We start from the raw sequence: 16,456 nt of genomic DNA, 5'->3' as shown, positions 1-16,456 counted from the left end.
ATTTGTGACATGGGGGGGAGGGGGGCTCAGCTTGAGCGTGACATCACTTATCATTACAAAAAAAAAACACAGCAAAACAACAAATAATTTTATCCTAAATTCAATAAAACTACACTTGCACCATTCATTTAATGAATAATAATACTCACGTAATCACTTTTGGTAAATTTTATTAGCATAAGAAAGTTCACAAGAACACCTTCACTGCAACACTCAGGAAAGTCTTTCCCACTTAAATTGTGGCAAAATGTGAACAGGATTGCTTGGCTATTCTAACCTGTGGAGAAGATTTGGATTGCGAATGAATTGAAAAAGAGAAACTAGATTTGGATGGTTGGATAGACTAGATTTGGTCGTTGATATGGAAAGTCATCAACATAATCCTTGTACTCATGATTGAAATGTGTTTTAAGCAATGATTGAAGGCTTGTTAAAAGTTGTTAACCTTTTTTTCAATTCTTTGAATAAAACTGATGAATTTAAAAAAAGCAACATGTTTAATCAAATTCTATGAGTTGAAAATTTTACTCCAGGGGGGGGGGGGTTAGGAAAACGTGACGTAATACAAAAGGGGGTTACGGAATTTGTGACAATATGTGCCGGAGGGGGGAAGGGGGGGGGGTAAATTTTTTCCAAATTTTGCGTGACATCATTAATGGACAGCCCCTATGTTCTCCAAATTATTTCGAAGCTTAAGTTTATAGCAACGGTCTTATCATACAACCTTATTAATATGAAAGCATTTGTGCGTAGTTTTAAATGGAATTTTAGGGAAAACATCAGCCCGAAAATTTTACCTCTTTAATGAACATGTATTTTTTCCAGCTTCCAACACTGGTGGTGTATTTCGATTGAAGTTGCATGCCAAGAAAAGGAACAAAATTAAGATGCAGATGCAGATCGAAAAAAAAAAATAACTTCTTTATTAAAGTACAAACAATAAAAAAAATCGGTATGCACAGATTTGAAACAAATTATTCTCTTCGCAATGAAAATATATTCAAAATTTTTTAAGCTCAATTTGGACCTGAAAAACATGAAAAGACATGTTGGCATGCCAAGAAAAGGACCATGCCAAAATAGGGCTCACTTACCCTACCCGTGCTTCTCGTGTTTCTAGCGTGGATGTTATTAATGTGAACCAGTTCGATGTTTGACTTTAAAAATTTCTTTGATATTTTATAGAAAAATGTTGGCGTTTAAAATTTATTTAGCATTTCCAGAGGTAGTATTCTGGTACTGTATAACAATGTAGTGGCAAACAAGGTCGGTAATCTTCTTATATGTTTTATAGCTTTATTTTGAAGAATTTTTAGTCGTTGCAGGCGTGTTTCAGCTGCGCAACCCCAGATAGAGTTCATATAGATCAGATGGGATTGAATGTAGGCATAATATATTTTCCATGTTGATGATTCATTTATATTTTGACGTACTCTTCGTAAAGCAAATACGTAAGGTTCTATTTTTTTCACCAATCTGACTTATGTGACCGCCCCATTTTAAGTTTTCATCGATACAGAGTCCGAGCTATTTCATTTATGACACTTGTTCAATCTGAGTGTCATTTATTGATAACGTTAGTGTTCGAGAGTGATCTCTCAGTGAAAAGATCATAAACTTAGTTTTCTGTAGATTCATGGATAAATGATTTTTGTAAAAATATTTGAGGAGAACTTCGATATCAGTTTCAGTTTGAGCTGGTGTCCTTGATATTCAATTCCTGGGGCAGGGTGTGATTCGATCGACAGTCGACTGGCGGATGAAGTTAAAAATCCTATTGAAGCAAAAATGGTTAACAAAATTGTTAAAATAAAGGATATAAATATTACCTTTGATTTTTGGCTTACTTTGTTGCGATCGCAACTAAGTATGGTGGAATCAGATGGTTGAATCGTTTATGATAACGTTTCATGTCGCTTCTGGACTTAGTGGAAACCAACAACTATCCTAAAATTAAGGAGATGAATTGAAAAAAACATTCTGCAGAAATAAATGTGACCAAACTTACCGAAAGAAATTTTTATGTTTTCGCAAACACTTATGGGGAAGTTCTGCAAAAGTTGTTGCGTGCGCGCAAGTAGGATGCAAATCACAGACTGACTCCCTGGTGGTGCGAGTGAGAAATTGAAATTGAAGTTCTTTCTATATAGAGGGTTTTGTAGAACAGAAAGAACTGACAAAGTATTATTTCTGAAACCCACTTCTACGTAAAAGTAGTCGAACTTCAAAGTATGTACTTTTTACGGTACCACTATGTACAATTTTCTTAGAGTGTGTATATCAGGATATCAGTCTAGAGCTTTTTCGTTAATAGCTTTGACCCATTCCCAATCAGTTTCCTAACTGTAGTGACTGAGCCAGTTGCTAAGATTGTCAACGTGCTGCAGAGTTTGTGATCGACATTTTAAAGTCTTTAATTATCACATAAAATGGGTACCGTGATATTTAGGAAAATTCGTGTTTGCATTTATGCACCTGTGACCGTGCTTTAAATTGAATAGAAAATAAAAAAGGCGGGAAAATCCTTGCTTTTCGAAATAGGTTGTATTATGGGCTATCTAGTTAGCAGCTCGACTATAAAACCATAATATGAAATTTTCGCTGTTGCCAGGTTAGATGAAAAATAACAACCATTAAATAGGGCTTTTGCTACACACACATACATATAAGAGATCAGTTGGGCGCACTTCAGAGGTTTTTATATACTATAAAAGCAAAATTCAACAGAAATGCTGGTGTTTCCTTAAATGAACGCTCAATTTATCTAAAAAAAATCATAAAGTAAATTTCGAATCATTTGCTAATAAGTGGAAACGATGTTGTGATTTTATTTTTATTGGATATCATTGTGGAAAAAAGCAAAACAAAATGACCACCGTCGTGCGTTTTTTTTTGTGATTGATCGGTGGCAAAAGGCCTATGACAAATATCCCTCGTCCTGCATGAAGCTCAAATAGTACACTGGTTAAGATGTCGGACTGGCAAGATGATATAATTGGTGATTTGAGTTTGACTCTCCCTACGGGCGCTGTGGTTTATATTTTTATTTTCTTGTTTCTGGGATGAATTATCCAATAGGAAGGAAATCCCATAAAATGTTTTTCTTGTTTTGCTTGAATGTAGTGGTCATGCATCATTTTAGTTGGGAGCCGAGTCCTTATGCCAGTACGGTTTTTCAAACATACCGCCTTCGGCACAGTGCACATTTCAGGGCATTATCGGCACAGAGATTTGCTTATTAGGCATTGGATTTTTGCAACCTCTTCTATGGGTGTAGCCATCTTAAACGCAGTCAAATTTTAACAGCTCTGTTTCAAACATATAGTCTAAGTCCATCACAGCTAACACTGGGTGGCTTTCCTCGGGCCCGAAGGGAATCTATGAAATTCGCTCTGGCGACAAGGTGGTCCTCACACGTCCAAACAATATGCTCGATGTCATGGTAACCTAGGCCGCAACCGCATAAATTGCTGCCAGCAATATTTATACGATACAAATGAAGAGTTAATCGCCGTAAATTTATTTTATGAAATTATTTTATCGGCTATATCGGTGAAATTTTATATTCTTTGAGAATTGCCTACTATCAAGCAATGTGAGGGGACCCAGACAAAGATTATGGAAAAGCAACGTCTTGATAAAGTAGTCAATACATAGCGTATCTTTCAGATGAAGTACGCCGTGAATTTTCCTGGTCTTATGGAGCGGATTGCTTCAACGGAGCTTAGATTATTAGTTATAATATAGTGGTGTTCCACAGGTCGAGTGGCGATGCTATCCAGAGCGCAATGAATAGCAGCTGATTCTGCTATGTACACAGATCATGGTGACTGGAGACTGTAAGAGGCGCTTAAAATTTCGTTTTACGCTCCAAATCCCGTTGATTCCTCTATAAGTGTTCCATCGTTAAAGAACATTTTATCAGCATCGACGTGTCTATATTTAGCTTCGAATAATCTTGGAATCGAAAGTGGACGATACGGACATAGCGATGCGTAGACAAATCAGAATGGACAGAAGAATTATTGTTGTCAGGGCTGCAAACACGATTTGAAGATTACAAAGAAGGGTTAACCTGCATTGACATGAGGGTATGGTATATAGACATAAATCTGGTTTGAAGGTTTTGCTCAAGTAGCCTTTCAAAATTTACAATCACGAATAAGTTCATGACATTGCACCTGATAAGGAACCGCAGAGTTAGTAGATTGAACCGATCTTTCAGAGGGAGTATTCCTGCCCAAACTTCAAGGCTCATGTTATGCGTTGAAGGCATACAGCCCAAAGCGATGCGGAGACAACGATATTGGATACGCTAGAGTTTGATGATATGAGTTTTGGCAGCTGACTGGAAACAGAAGCTACCATATTCCATCATTGAAAGAATAGTTGTTCGGTACAGTTTTATAAGATCTTCTGGATGGGCTCCCCACCAAGTGCCAGTGATTGATCGGAGAAAATTGATTCTTTGTTTGAATTTTTCTTTCAGATACACACAACGAAAAAAATCTGTAAAATCACATCACATGTGATGTAAATAAAAAGAAGCATCATATATGACGGAATTTTCAGTGCTAGTTGGAAATTACACGCCAGTGAAATTTTGCAACGTGTAAAATAAAAATGATGTAAAATTTTGCAACGTGTAAAATAAAAATGATGTAAATTATAATCTCACTGAATATTGAAAGGGAAACTTTCCAATTGGAATTTATTTTGTTTTATTTTTTGTTTATATGATTCAACAATGGAATTTTCTCATCTCTTCATAAAAATTAAACCTTTTTATAACTAATTTAATTTATTTTACTTAGCGACAAACATTTTTTAGCAAACATTTTTTTTTATTAGGATTCACTTCACCCTTTTACTTTCTTCCCCGGATCCTAAGTTGATTTACGTGGAGCCGCTTCCGGAACCGCATCCCTGCTTCACGAAGATCTCCGGGAACCTCACTCGCGGGAAAACTGCTTAAACTTTGGTGCACGACTTGACTTGACACTTTGTTTACATTTGTCTATGGTCCTGTTCTTGACAGTTCATAATTTTACATGACATTATCATGTTCAGTGTTTGTCATATTGATTAAACACAAATTCAATGTCGTCATCACATTCCATGACGTGTAATTTTAAGAAATTTCTTATTCAGTGTTGTTAAGAATTCTGTATGACCAAAAACATTTGTAAAATTACATCACATATGATGTAACGAAAAAGAAGCAACACATATGATGGAATTTTCAGAGCGAGTTGAATATTACACGTCTATGAATTTCAACAGACGTGTAAAATTTGGAAGACATGTAAATATTTAAGACGTGTAATATTTAATTCGCACTGAAAATTCCGTCATTTGTGATGCTTCTTTTTATTTACATCATATGTGATGGAAATTTACATCAAATAATCGCATTCCGTGTCATGTAATATTCATGTCCTTCGAATTCAGTGCTATTATGGATTCAACTTTTTTCAATCTGTAAATTTACATCAACAAATAGCGTTCGACGTCATGTAATATTAAAGGTTTTTCAATTTCAGTGTTGTTAAGGATTCAGATTTTTTTGCTGTGTACTTAATATGGGACACTTGGAATCAAACCAAACCCCAAGATACTTGAAACATCTCAATTGAGTGATCGTTCTGCCTAGGAGATGAAGCTTAGGTTGAGGTTGAGGTCTATGTTTCTAAGAGAAAACAACCATCTCCGTTTTCTGAGGGGAAAACTCAATCCCGAGCCCCAAAGCCCAGGAAGACAATCTGTCTGAAGTATCTTGTAAAGGTCTGTGCAGATGAGACTCAGTAGATCTTGTGACAGATACTACGCCGTCATCTGCAAGTCAAACCTGAGGTTGTTGATGTTGTAATTTACGACCTTAATCAGATGTGGAGGCACGGTAACCTCTCAAACCAACTCAAAGAAACTAGAACCATAGCTATTCCTAAACCTGGTAGAGATCTGCCGTATAATCTCGCAGCGAATTCAACTCGATGTAGTCAACTGAATTAGGTATAGAGCTTCAACTTGATTAGTTTACATCTGAATTTAAATCTACACTCAGAAAAATACTATTAAGTTTGCCATAAGATTCTCTTATAAACTGGCGCCATAAGAAAAATCATTGAAATTTATAAGATTGTCTTATGACGCGAATGAATTCTTCAAATGAACGCCTACTTCGTTGAGAGGTTTTTGCTTTTCATAAGAGGGTCTTATGGAAACAGAAAATGTCATGTTTGATGAGAATAACTCAAGATAATTGATATTAAAATCGTTTTATTTATTTCCTAGCTTGTTTCTATCTAGTTTGTTACATCATTAGCACTAACAGCAGCACACAAACACCTGGTTCCAACACATTTATTCTGTCGCATCGGACCCTTTGAGTTTTTACTTTTTCCCGGTCAATATGCTGAAAAGTAAACAAAATATAATGTGTTTGAGTTTACAAATAATATCAACGTTTACAAAAAAAAAAACTTACCATTTAGAATGAGATAATCACTTATCTTTTAGGGAAACTATAATGGTTTCACGCCTCGTGTGCGATGAAAAATAATGACTGATGGAATGAATGTGTTCATTATTTTTTCAAAATGCCGCTTCTTCTATTTTTCATAGGAACTTACTTTGAAAATTGGAAGAATATCATAAGACTCTTATGAAAATCAATTTTACACTCTGAAAAGCGGTTCATAAGATGCATCTTATGAGAATCATAATAAGAATTTGTCTGAGTGTACAAAATTTATTATTTTTGTTCTGAAAACACAGGAATAGTGTCAGATATATAACACTAGATAACTCCGGATGTGAATGTCTGCCGATGATTACCGGACGTTTTCATTGTAGGCCAACAGAAACCAGCTAGAGCTCCGTTCTGCCAAGATTTGAAAACCTACCCGTACATTTTCTGGCATTGATGGTTTTTCTTCCCTGGCGGCGGCAACCTGGTTAAAAATGTAGAATTTACATCAAAATTGGAGAATCTGTCTGCTTCCAGATTGATTCTAACCTGTTTACTTCCAGTTGCGACTCGGTAAATATTTCGTCGTCCACTTTTTCACCAAAAGCCAAAATCCAAAATCGAATTTCATTCACACTGATTTTTTTCTTCTTTGCGCCGGTTCTGCCAAAAAATTAAGCGGCCAAACAAACTAAGTTTTTACTCAAATGAAGCAAAGTGTTCTTTTTGCTATCGCGTTAGTAAAACGAGCCTAATTGCTAAACAAAAGAAATTAACTATTTTTGCTAAGTCGAGGCTCAGAAATTTTGTGAGAAGCAGATGAGGAATTGCAGCATTTTCTATTTGGTAGCGATTACAATTGTAGGCGGAATAAAATTAGGTGCACCTATATATACATAGGATAGGTCAGGCTGTCTGTCAATGCAATCTGTTCTTCATTCAATTGATTGTAAAAGATACCTACCGAGCTTAGCACTTTTACAACGAACGAAGGTATAAGGTAGCGGTTATCGGTGCACCGCACTATACTGCCCGAACCCGAAGTCAATAGTATGGGAAAATAGCAACCGCGCTGAACTCCATCGCCATACCAATCAAATCAGATCGTGATGATTATCGTAGTGGTGAATATTGAAATAGTAAACTGTACAATATGTGTTCGACATTTAGTTTGGGAAGCGACCGTGTACATTCAGCAGACATACGCTTATTCTGCCATATCGATAGAAAGGGAGAATGTATTCAGTGGAAAATTCTTTTACTTTGTTCGCGCTAGCAAGATAGCGAAGTGCACTAATAAGAAAATCATAAATTTTTCGCAAAACTGCAACAAGTTCAGATTTTTTGATACAACAATAGTGTTATCTGTCTCATGGATTATTGTTAAGCATTGATTGCCAATGAAAACGCAGAAAAACATTTACGAATCAAGCCACAAACAAGGAAAAGGTGTGATATAATCAAATGAATTTAAGACTGGTAATCAAGAGGGGTTGTCCTTTTCCGTCGTAAAATGAATTTGATTCAGAATAGTTTCATTTATCGACTTCTTGAGTGACATCATTCTATAAACATGGCAAATCTTTCATTGTATTTTCCTATTTGGCTCGTTTCAGGTAATTCAGAGGTATCTGGTAGCATTAAGGCTCGACGGACATCAGCACAGTGGTGAAATTTCGATAAGAAATCTTCCCATCTATCCCACCATTCTTGAATGCAGCTATCGAAAACAAGCAAAGTCTTCGAACAAGTGTTTAGATTTCGTGAAACATCTATCAGTTTTGACGAAGTTGAAGAAGTGTAAGATTAAAAAAAAACTAAGAATGTATCTGATTGTGTGAAAATCAGGAAGCAATAAAAAAGCATACTAGCATACATCTAGAGAAGGGAGAACGAAAGAGCGAAAAGCTGAATCAAAGTGCAACCTCAAGTGCATCATAGCGCAGCTGTGATGTGAAGAAAAGATTCGCCTATGTGTAGTAAATAAAAATGAAAAATCTTGGTCACAACAAAGAAAATAAAAGTACTGATGTGTTCAGGAAACGGAAAACCGCAAGATAAAAAGTGTTGTATAATCGGCGGATAGTGAGACGAAAATATAGTAAAATTAATAAAAAAAAAAAGTTAAGCAAAAATATAATAATAAAGAAAAAAAATACAAGAGTGCGGCTACATCTATTGAAGTGTAAGGTTCCGAATGTGTGTCATTTCGCGTCGCGATTGATGTGCATGTGATTCCTGATGTTGGTGAAAAAGTTTGTAATGCCCATGCTTAGAATTATGGCTGTTATTGGCGATTATAGCAAGAACACTTACTGACGTCTTTCAAAACGGCATAACGACACAACTGCAACTTGATCGGAAAGATCATTTTATGCATCGTAAAGTGTTCGGAAGTCAACGATAAGTAAAAAGGTAAACATTATATTTCCAATCAGTATGACGTGAATGTTGTGATTAGTTATTATGAGCAATTATGCGATAAATAAATTCCGATACTTGGAGTAAATCCAGCAGTGAGTGAGCATTTTGCTCTTTTCAGTGGATCGATTTTGGTATACACTATCATTCGCGCACCGGTTGGGTGGGCAGCGCGGGCGACTCTGAATAGTTACTTACACTTAATTAATGTTCCCGCGCCGATACTCCGGTGAATAGGACCATGGTAAAAGATCTCCACTGTTGACGATCCGGAGCCAGCGTCTTCAATTGGTCCCAGTGAAGACTCTCGTCGACAGTTCGTATTACGGCGGATAGGCTTTGCCGCCACGAGTTTCTGGGTCTGCCTCTTCTTCGATGTCCTTCTGGATTCCAATCTAACGCCTCTATGCAAATCTCGTTTTCATCTTTTCGCAGCGTGTGCTCAATCCATCTCCACTTACGTTCCCGAATCTCGATTTCTAGCGCCCTTTGTTGACACCGGCGATGTAGTTCCTCATTTGAGATTCAGTTTCCAGGCCACCAAGCGCGAATGATATTCCGCAGGCAGTGGTTTCAAATATTTGCAGTTTTCGCGGCATTACCGAATATGTGTTCCAAGTTTCGCACTCGTACAGCAATACGGATTTTACGTTTGAGTTAAAGATTCGAATTTTCGTTCGTAGAGATATCTGACGTGAGTGCCAGATGTTCCGGAGACTCGCAAATGCAAATTGGGCTTCTCGGATTCGGGTTTCGATGTCTTTCTGGATACCACCGTCAGGCGTTATCTAGCTACCAAGATACTGGAAGCACTCCACTTTCTCAACATGTTGCCCAGCTACCATGAAACTGGAGGGAACCCCTCGAACTACTTCGGTGGATGGCGACTCATCGAAGGTAACATCAAGAGCGAGAAAATTCGGCGACCGTCCCATATTTGATACCCTTTCACGTTGAATCCGACAAAAGACCAATTTGGCTTCGAGAATCAAGTTTCTTCCGTTTTTCTTTGGGTACCAAAAGAAAGGCGAATCGTCAGCTTGGCCTCATCTCCAAAGTAGCACGAGAATTCAGAGAACCATTGTGCTTGAAGTCACTCTACTGCGCACTTGTCCGGTCAGTTACAGAACATGCTGCAATTGTTTGGGCTCCCTATCAGTTATGTTGAATTTTGCGGAACGAACGTGTACCAAAGCGTTTTGTTAGATTCGCTCTACGACATCTACCCTAGCGTAATCCTGAAAACCTTCCCGCATATTCCGACAGGTGCCAGCTTCTGGGATTTGAACGCCGCCGAAAAAATCAACAGGCATCATTTATCACAAAAATACTGAATGGAAAAATTCAGTCGCCAAACCTGCTAGGAATGATCAACTTTAATGCTCCTTCGAGGACTTTACGTCATCACTCTTTGCTATCGAATCGAACCCACCGAACATTCTACGGCCATAATGAACCAGTGAGTGCAATGATGCGTACGTTCCAGATTGTTGAGCATCTACATCAATTGGGGGAGCCATCGGGAGCATGTTTGGGCAGACCATTTCGGATGGTAAAAATAAGTCTTTACTTGTCGACTAATGAAACAGGAAGAGGTATTTCATTTTATTTGAACTCATAATTACACTTTTTAGCGCCCTAATTCTTCATATTCTTACTTAAACTATGACAAAATGGCAACACTGGCAACAAAATGGCAACAATGAAATTACAGCGAAAAGGTCAAGGGGTATGCTGCCGTTCGACGCATAATTGTCACATGTGACATTTCGACGTTTTTGACTTTTTGATGCCAATCGTGATAATTTGATACGTATTATTGAAATTCTTTGTCGAAACATAAAGTTTGTTCTAGAAATTTCGAGAAATATTCAAAGTCAATTTGTCACACTGGGACAAATGGACGCATAACTGTCACACTGAGACGATTGGACGCATATTTGTCACACTCAATAAATGAATGTATTATAACCACTGATCACACTGACATGACACTTAGAACAAAATTTCGTTCAAATTTTGTCTAAAAGCCTCCTACCGCCGACATTGCGCGGTAGCAATTCGAGCATAAAAATTTGGTACAATAGCATGGACTCCAACCTGTTCAGTCCGTTCGAGTAGTCTGAATTGATCGATATTTATCAAATGTCTGGCTTAATTTTCCAGCCGGGCTACAACATCGATCGAAGCGCCTCTGGTATCGACATTGCTCGTTAATTTTTCGAGCAGCCAAGAATGGAAATCGAGTGTCTAGTCAGTGTGGTCAGTGTTATAACTTCGGAACGTCTAAATAGATTTTCACCAAACTTGGCATACGTGTCCTTGATAGTCGCGAGGGGATCATGGAAATATAAAGAGGGGGAAGGGTCACTGTTTTCGCGACATCCCAGTATGTGCAAGAAAAACTCTGCAAACTGCTTCGGGTTCGTTGCTGGCGCTTGGAAGAGTGAATGCAAACGAAACCCTTTTCACAACATTAGTCAAATATTACTCTTCCGGCGCCGTGGAACTGTAATCCAAAATTGTCCAGAATGACCATAAGTGATTGTCGGTGGTTTTAGCAGACCATCAGCCGAATTCCGGTACTTGAAGAAAATCACCAAAAATCTCTTCTAGAAAAGAAATTCTTAAATTGTCGTTCTCTTCATAAAAATGTCTCTTCTTCTTGGCTGATTCCGAAAAAGTAAAGAGAAAGAAGAAAACAACAAATGTAAGAAAAGAAAAAAGTATAGTTCACCTATTCACCGCTAGACGTCTTTGACGTTTGTTGTCGGTGAGACTTTTCAAAACGACTTATTGTTGGCACCGTCTTTCTCCCATGCTAGTTTGTTTCCCGATGTTGAGCATGGAAAAAACATATCGTTGAGTGTTGAAGGCATAATTGGACATTTTGAAAAATGCAGCTAGAAAGTTACGTATTTGTAAACAATCGGATGTGTTGAACGGCGATGAAGTTAATAATTTTACTACAGAATTTGACAAGTACATTCGAAAGTGTCATACTTATTGATTTAGATTAATTAGGTTTAATCGATTACCTGAGCCAAGATATCGCAATGTTGTTAAAACTTGTAAATGTACTGGAATTGTTGTGGTTCTTTCATCCTTCAATGGAATAGCGTTAAATGGTTGGCCCAATAAGTTAATAAACTTCTCAGCCAAAAATTTTGGCATTCGAAAGAGTTTTTCAAATTTCCATCCGAAATATCGAATGGATTACTAATATCTCTCAAATATCGACGATGCCGAAGTAGTTCGATTTTTTCTTGGCGTTTATACCACTTCTTTTTTGCATAGTAATATGATACAATCATTTGCTCCATTATTTTCAACTTTTAATAGGTATTAACGTTTAATTTAACAAAAATCCTCACTGAAAAGAAATGTCTTTTTAAATTTCCGAAGCAAAAATGCCGAAGAAATTAAAAATCTCGTTTTCTATTTCAAACGTCAAAAAAATGTCTTCTTTGAATTGGCCGGAATGTCAATCTAAAAAAATTTCGCAACGAAAAAAATCCGAAGAGATTGAAAATCATATTTTCTTTTTCAAACGTCAAAAAATGTCTTCTTTAAATTCACCGAAATTCCAGGATAAGAAAATTTTAAAAATGTCTTCAATAATTTCTTTTCTTTCACGACATTTTTTGCCCGGAATTCGGCTGCATTTCTTCTTTGGTTTTGCTTTGAGTTTTTATTTCGACGCACCTCGCAAAATACAGGAGATGTCTGTTTTTTAATGTTTACGAAGTATGCCGCCAGAGTTACTTCATCCGGAACTTGTTCCAGGACCGTATTCACTTCAAACGGATTGATTGTACTCTTCTGGTATCGCTGCTCTCGCGGTTGCGGCATTTTCAGCACGGCAGCTGACAGTTTGTTGAAGAAATGTTGCTTCCTGTACAGTGAGTTAGCTGCCGCAAATGGCTCCCGTGCCGTTTTATTGATCGAACCCGTTAAACACTTTATGTTTGTCACCAAATAATGTACGCTTTCGAATAATCCGATTCAGACCTGATTTTTTCAATTTAAGCTTCCATTTACGAATGAAACACAAGAGCCACGCACGAAATTCCAAACCAAACAACTACTCAGAAAATGTTCGTGGTGTGACAAATATGCGTCCATTTTCCGACTATTCATAGAATTTCGCGGCATAAATGTCACACAAGAATTTTCATTGAAAAAACAGTTAATTTTCGAAAAATTTTATCGAGACTCATATGATAGGAATATACTTTAGAGATCTACGGCATTGAAGTCAACAGAAGTTGCGAAACTGTGCGATAACAGCAAAATGTTTTGGTGAAACTTTAATTGCGTTTTTCTCGCTTTCTTGCTGCTGCCATCTGGAGTAGTACGATGTTGCGTGAGCAACATTCCAGGTGAACGATAAAATATAGGCGACTTTACATTGCTTCGAGTTAAGATTTCATAAATCCAAATGATTATGGAAAAAAACACTCTTTTGAAAAATTGAAGTTTGTTTTCAATTGAAATTAACCAGGTAGAAAAGTCAATTCTATCTGATAGTTCCATTTTAAAATAGTCAGTCGGTCAGAAAAAAACTTACATATAAATCAATCTTTTCGTTCATTTTCTAAACTTTTTTATTTTTTCCAATTATCTATATTTTATGTCATATCTTTATATTAAACTTTGTGCGCTTCTCGTTGGACTGTATGCATGACCGATTTTTCGTTGTTACTTTAAACTATAAGTTGTAGTCTTTTACTATTGGATTTGGTTTAGTTGTTACATTTAATGAATACGTTATATAAAAAATTTAATAGTTTCAGCCAACGACAGTATAAAATGTTAAATTTTAATTTGATATTTTGTACGGCTAGTGGTTGTAAAAATTTAATTTTCAATAAAAATTTCCCAAACAGAGATCATAAGGTCCGATCAAAGTACAAAACCATTGAAAGATGTCAATAGAATAGCATCCAAGTAAACTTAAATTGTATAGTTTTAAATATTTTTGGCTTTTTCGGTCTTTTTAGTAAATCAAACAACTTTGTTTTGTTTGGGTATTTCAAAACAAAGTTGTTTGATATACTAAAAAGACCGAAAAAGCCAAAAATATTTAACCCTTTAATGCATAGTGTTGTTTTAAAACAACACTTATCTATACTTAAATGTGCAAACATTGCTAGATTGTAAGGTGTGTTAATTTTAAGTACTCGATGTATCATTTGGATTTAAATTGTAATCTGTTGATGCAAAAGATGAGGGTTTTTACGCGCATATGAGAGGGATCCAATCCAACTTATATGGGCTCCAATAAAGAAAGAATAAAGAATCTATGTTTAAAAAAAAATCCAAATATCTCGAAAACGCGTGGATATTTTAGATTCATGTATTCACAAAAAATATCCTAGAGATTGAAAGAAATTAGCCTATGGTATTTTTATTACGATATTCCAATGTACGTGTGAGATATCAAATAAAGTATGCGGAAAAAATGCGAAAATCAAATTTATTTATTTTTTTGAAAAAAGTAGTTTTTGGAAAATCGCTGTTATTTCCTCAGATTTGCAAATTCCAACAAATTTTTCAATCTCAACTAATCACAAACACCATCTTGCATCCAATTAACAAGGTTTTGAAGAAATTAGAAAAACCGTATTGAAATGAACTCACAATTTCAAAAATTATTTTTCAACTTTTATGGGCCATAACTTTTTTAAAACTCAAAATAACGACTTTAAACTAGGTGTTCAGTCCGACAAGCGGACTGAGAAGAGAGCGAGAGGGGATGAACGCGAGAGGAGCGCCAGCCAATCAGCGAGCAGCAGCCGACGGGACGAAAGTATAAAAACGCGCGCTCCCGCGCGTTGCATCATCAGTAATCATTCAACCACCATCGCGGCTATATCGAACCAGCAGAGCAATCGGAGAAGAAGGAAGAGTAAGCGAGCCAGCCATCAGTGGCCTTCTCCGAGGCCACCCGAAGAGGAACAAGAAGGATAAGGAAAAGTGAATTCAGTATATAGTGAATAGAGAGAAAATAAATCTAGAATGCTCCAGCAGTAAATAAGTGTTATTCCTCCGTGCTTCCTCCTCGCTTGCTCCCGATCCAATCGGCTCTTATCAGAGCCCCCTTAGAAGAGTTTAGTTTGCGATCACTGCGAGCCAGTGATCGACCCGGCCTTGGCCTCCAGGCAGCCAGTCCGAGGACCTGCCTCCACTGGTGAGACAACCACCAGGGGTTGTCTAGGAGAGGCTCGCTCCCGCAGGGGGAGTGAGTCCCATCAGTGGTTGTTTTGCCAAGCGCCGCCCTACAGTCCAATGGCTTTTCATGGCCACAACATGAAATGGTCCTTCGAACCGGATGGAGTATCCGGTACCTTTTGACGGAAAATCTTCGTCATTCATCTTGAGAGAGAGGATAGGGAGGCAAAGTGTTGTGAGCGAGGCATAGAGGAAGCAAAGTGAGCAAGAGATAATGAATTCAGATCCAGCGAGAAGAAACGAGAATCTTCAGGCGCTTATCTACATCCGTGGATTGGCGCAGCGCAACATCCAGCGAATTAAGACGATTCTCCAGCGAGCAGGAAACGAAAAGGTTGGGCTAACCGCAGCTCAACTGAGGGTGTACCATCGAAGTGTCGAGGATTCCAGAGCAGTGTACACCAAGCATCACCAAAAGATCATCGCACTGTCGTCACCAGCCGACCGAGAGCAGCAAGACGACATTTACTTTGAGTTCGTGGCGCTGTACGAAGAGGTATCCGTGGCCATCGAGAGTCGGCTCGAATGGGTTCGAGCACTGCCAATTCAACAGCCACAGCCTGACAGTTGCCAGCGACAATTGGTCTCCCCAGAAGAGGCGAGTCTTCCATCGCAGGATCGCGACAAAGTCGGGCGATCCAAGCAAGTGGGTCCAGCAGAATCGGAATCCAGGCCAGGTTTAGCAGCCCGGGTTCACATTCCAGCAGGTGAGCCATTCACAAGCAGTACGTCGCCAAACACTGCTGGTTCGAAGGTTCCAGAAAGACCATCGAAAGTTCCAGAAAGTTCGTCGAAGGTTGCAGAAAGTTCGACGACAACCACCAACCGGGACTTCATGCCAGCTTCAGCAGCTCGGGTTCGCATTCCAGCAAGCGCGCCATTGACAACCCAGGTGTCGCCGAACACTTCTGATTCGAAGGTTCCAGAAAGTTCGACGACAACCACCAACCGGGACAGCTTCTCACTTTTCGGTGGGGAGTATGTTCAGTCCGACAAGCGGACTGAGAAGAGAGCGAGAGGGGATGAACGCGAGAGGAGCGCCAGCCAATCAGCGAGCAGCAGCCGACGGGACGAAAGTATAAAAACGCGCGCTCCCGCGCGTTGCATCATCAGTAATCATTCAACCACCATCGCGGCTATATCGAACCAGCAGAGCAATCGGAGAAGAAGGAAGAGTAAGCGAGCCAGCCATCAGTGGCCTTCTCCGAGGCCACCCGAAGAGGAACAAGAAGGATAAGGAAAAGTGAATTCAGTATATAGTGAATAGAGAGAAAATAAATCTAGAATGCTCCAGCAGTAAATAAGTGTTATTCCTCCGTGCTTCCTCCTCGC

At 38.2% G+C, this 16,456-nt stretch overlaps 1 protein-coding gene and 1 long non-coding RNA gene across 6 annotated transcripts in view; one reads left to right on the top strand and one right to left on the bottom strand.

The window, feature by feature from the left end:
* Positions 1-16,456, top strand: part of LOC129739811 (serine-rich adhesin for platelets) — a 52,480-nt gene that overhangs the window by 10,351 nt on the left and 25,673 nt on the right. The window contains exons 1-2 of one of the 5 annotated variants that reach the window (XM_055731334.1): positions 7,628-7,918; positions 8,086-8,884. The exons of 1 other annotated variant lie outside the window; for it this stretch is intronic. The gene's annotated coding sequence lies outside the window, so the exon portion shown is untranslated. Of the gene's footprint in view, positions 1-7,627; positions 7,949-8,085; positions 8,885-16,456 lie in introns of those variants that run through there. 3 more of the 5 variants (XM_055731335.1, XM_055731333.1, XM_055731336.1) reach the window with 3 other exon arrangements.
* LOC129739816 (uncharacterized) lies at positions 4,820-7,307 on the bottom strand. Its single transcript, XR_008735977.1, has 3 exons — positions 7,019-7,307; positions 6,488-6,953; positions 4,820-6,415 (listed from the first exon to the last, which is right to left on the bottom strand). It is a non-coding gene; the product is annotated as an uncharacterized LOC129739816 (long non-coding RNA).

The sequence above is a fragment of the Uranotaenia lowii genome, chromosome 1, assembly GCF_029784155.1.
Source record: "Uranotaenia lowii strain MFRU-FL chromosome 1, ASM2978415v1, whole genome shotgun sequence".
In the NCBI taxonomy this organism is placed as follows: Eukaryota; Metazoa; Arthropoda; class Insecta; order Diptera; family Culicidae; genus Uranotaenia; species Uranotaenia lowii.
The sequence above is the reverse complement of the archived record's forward strand: the minus strand, read 5'-3'. Positions and strand labels throughout refer to the sequence as shown.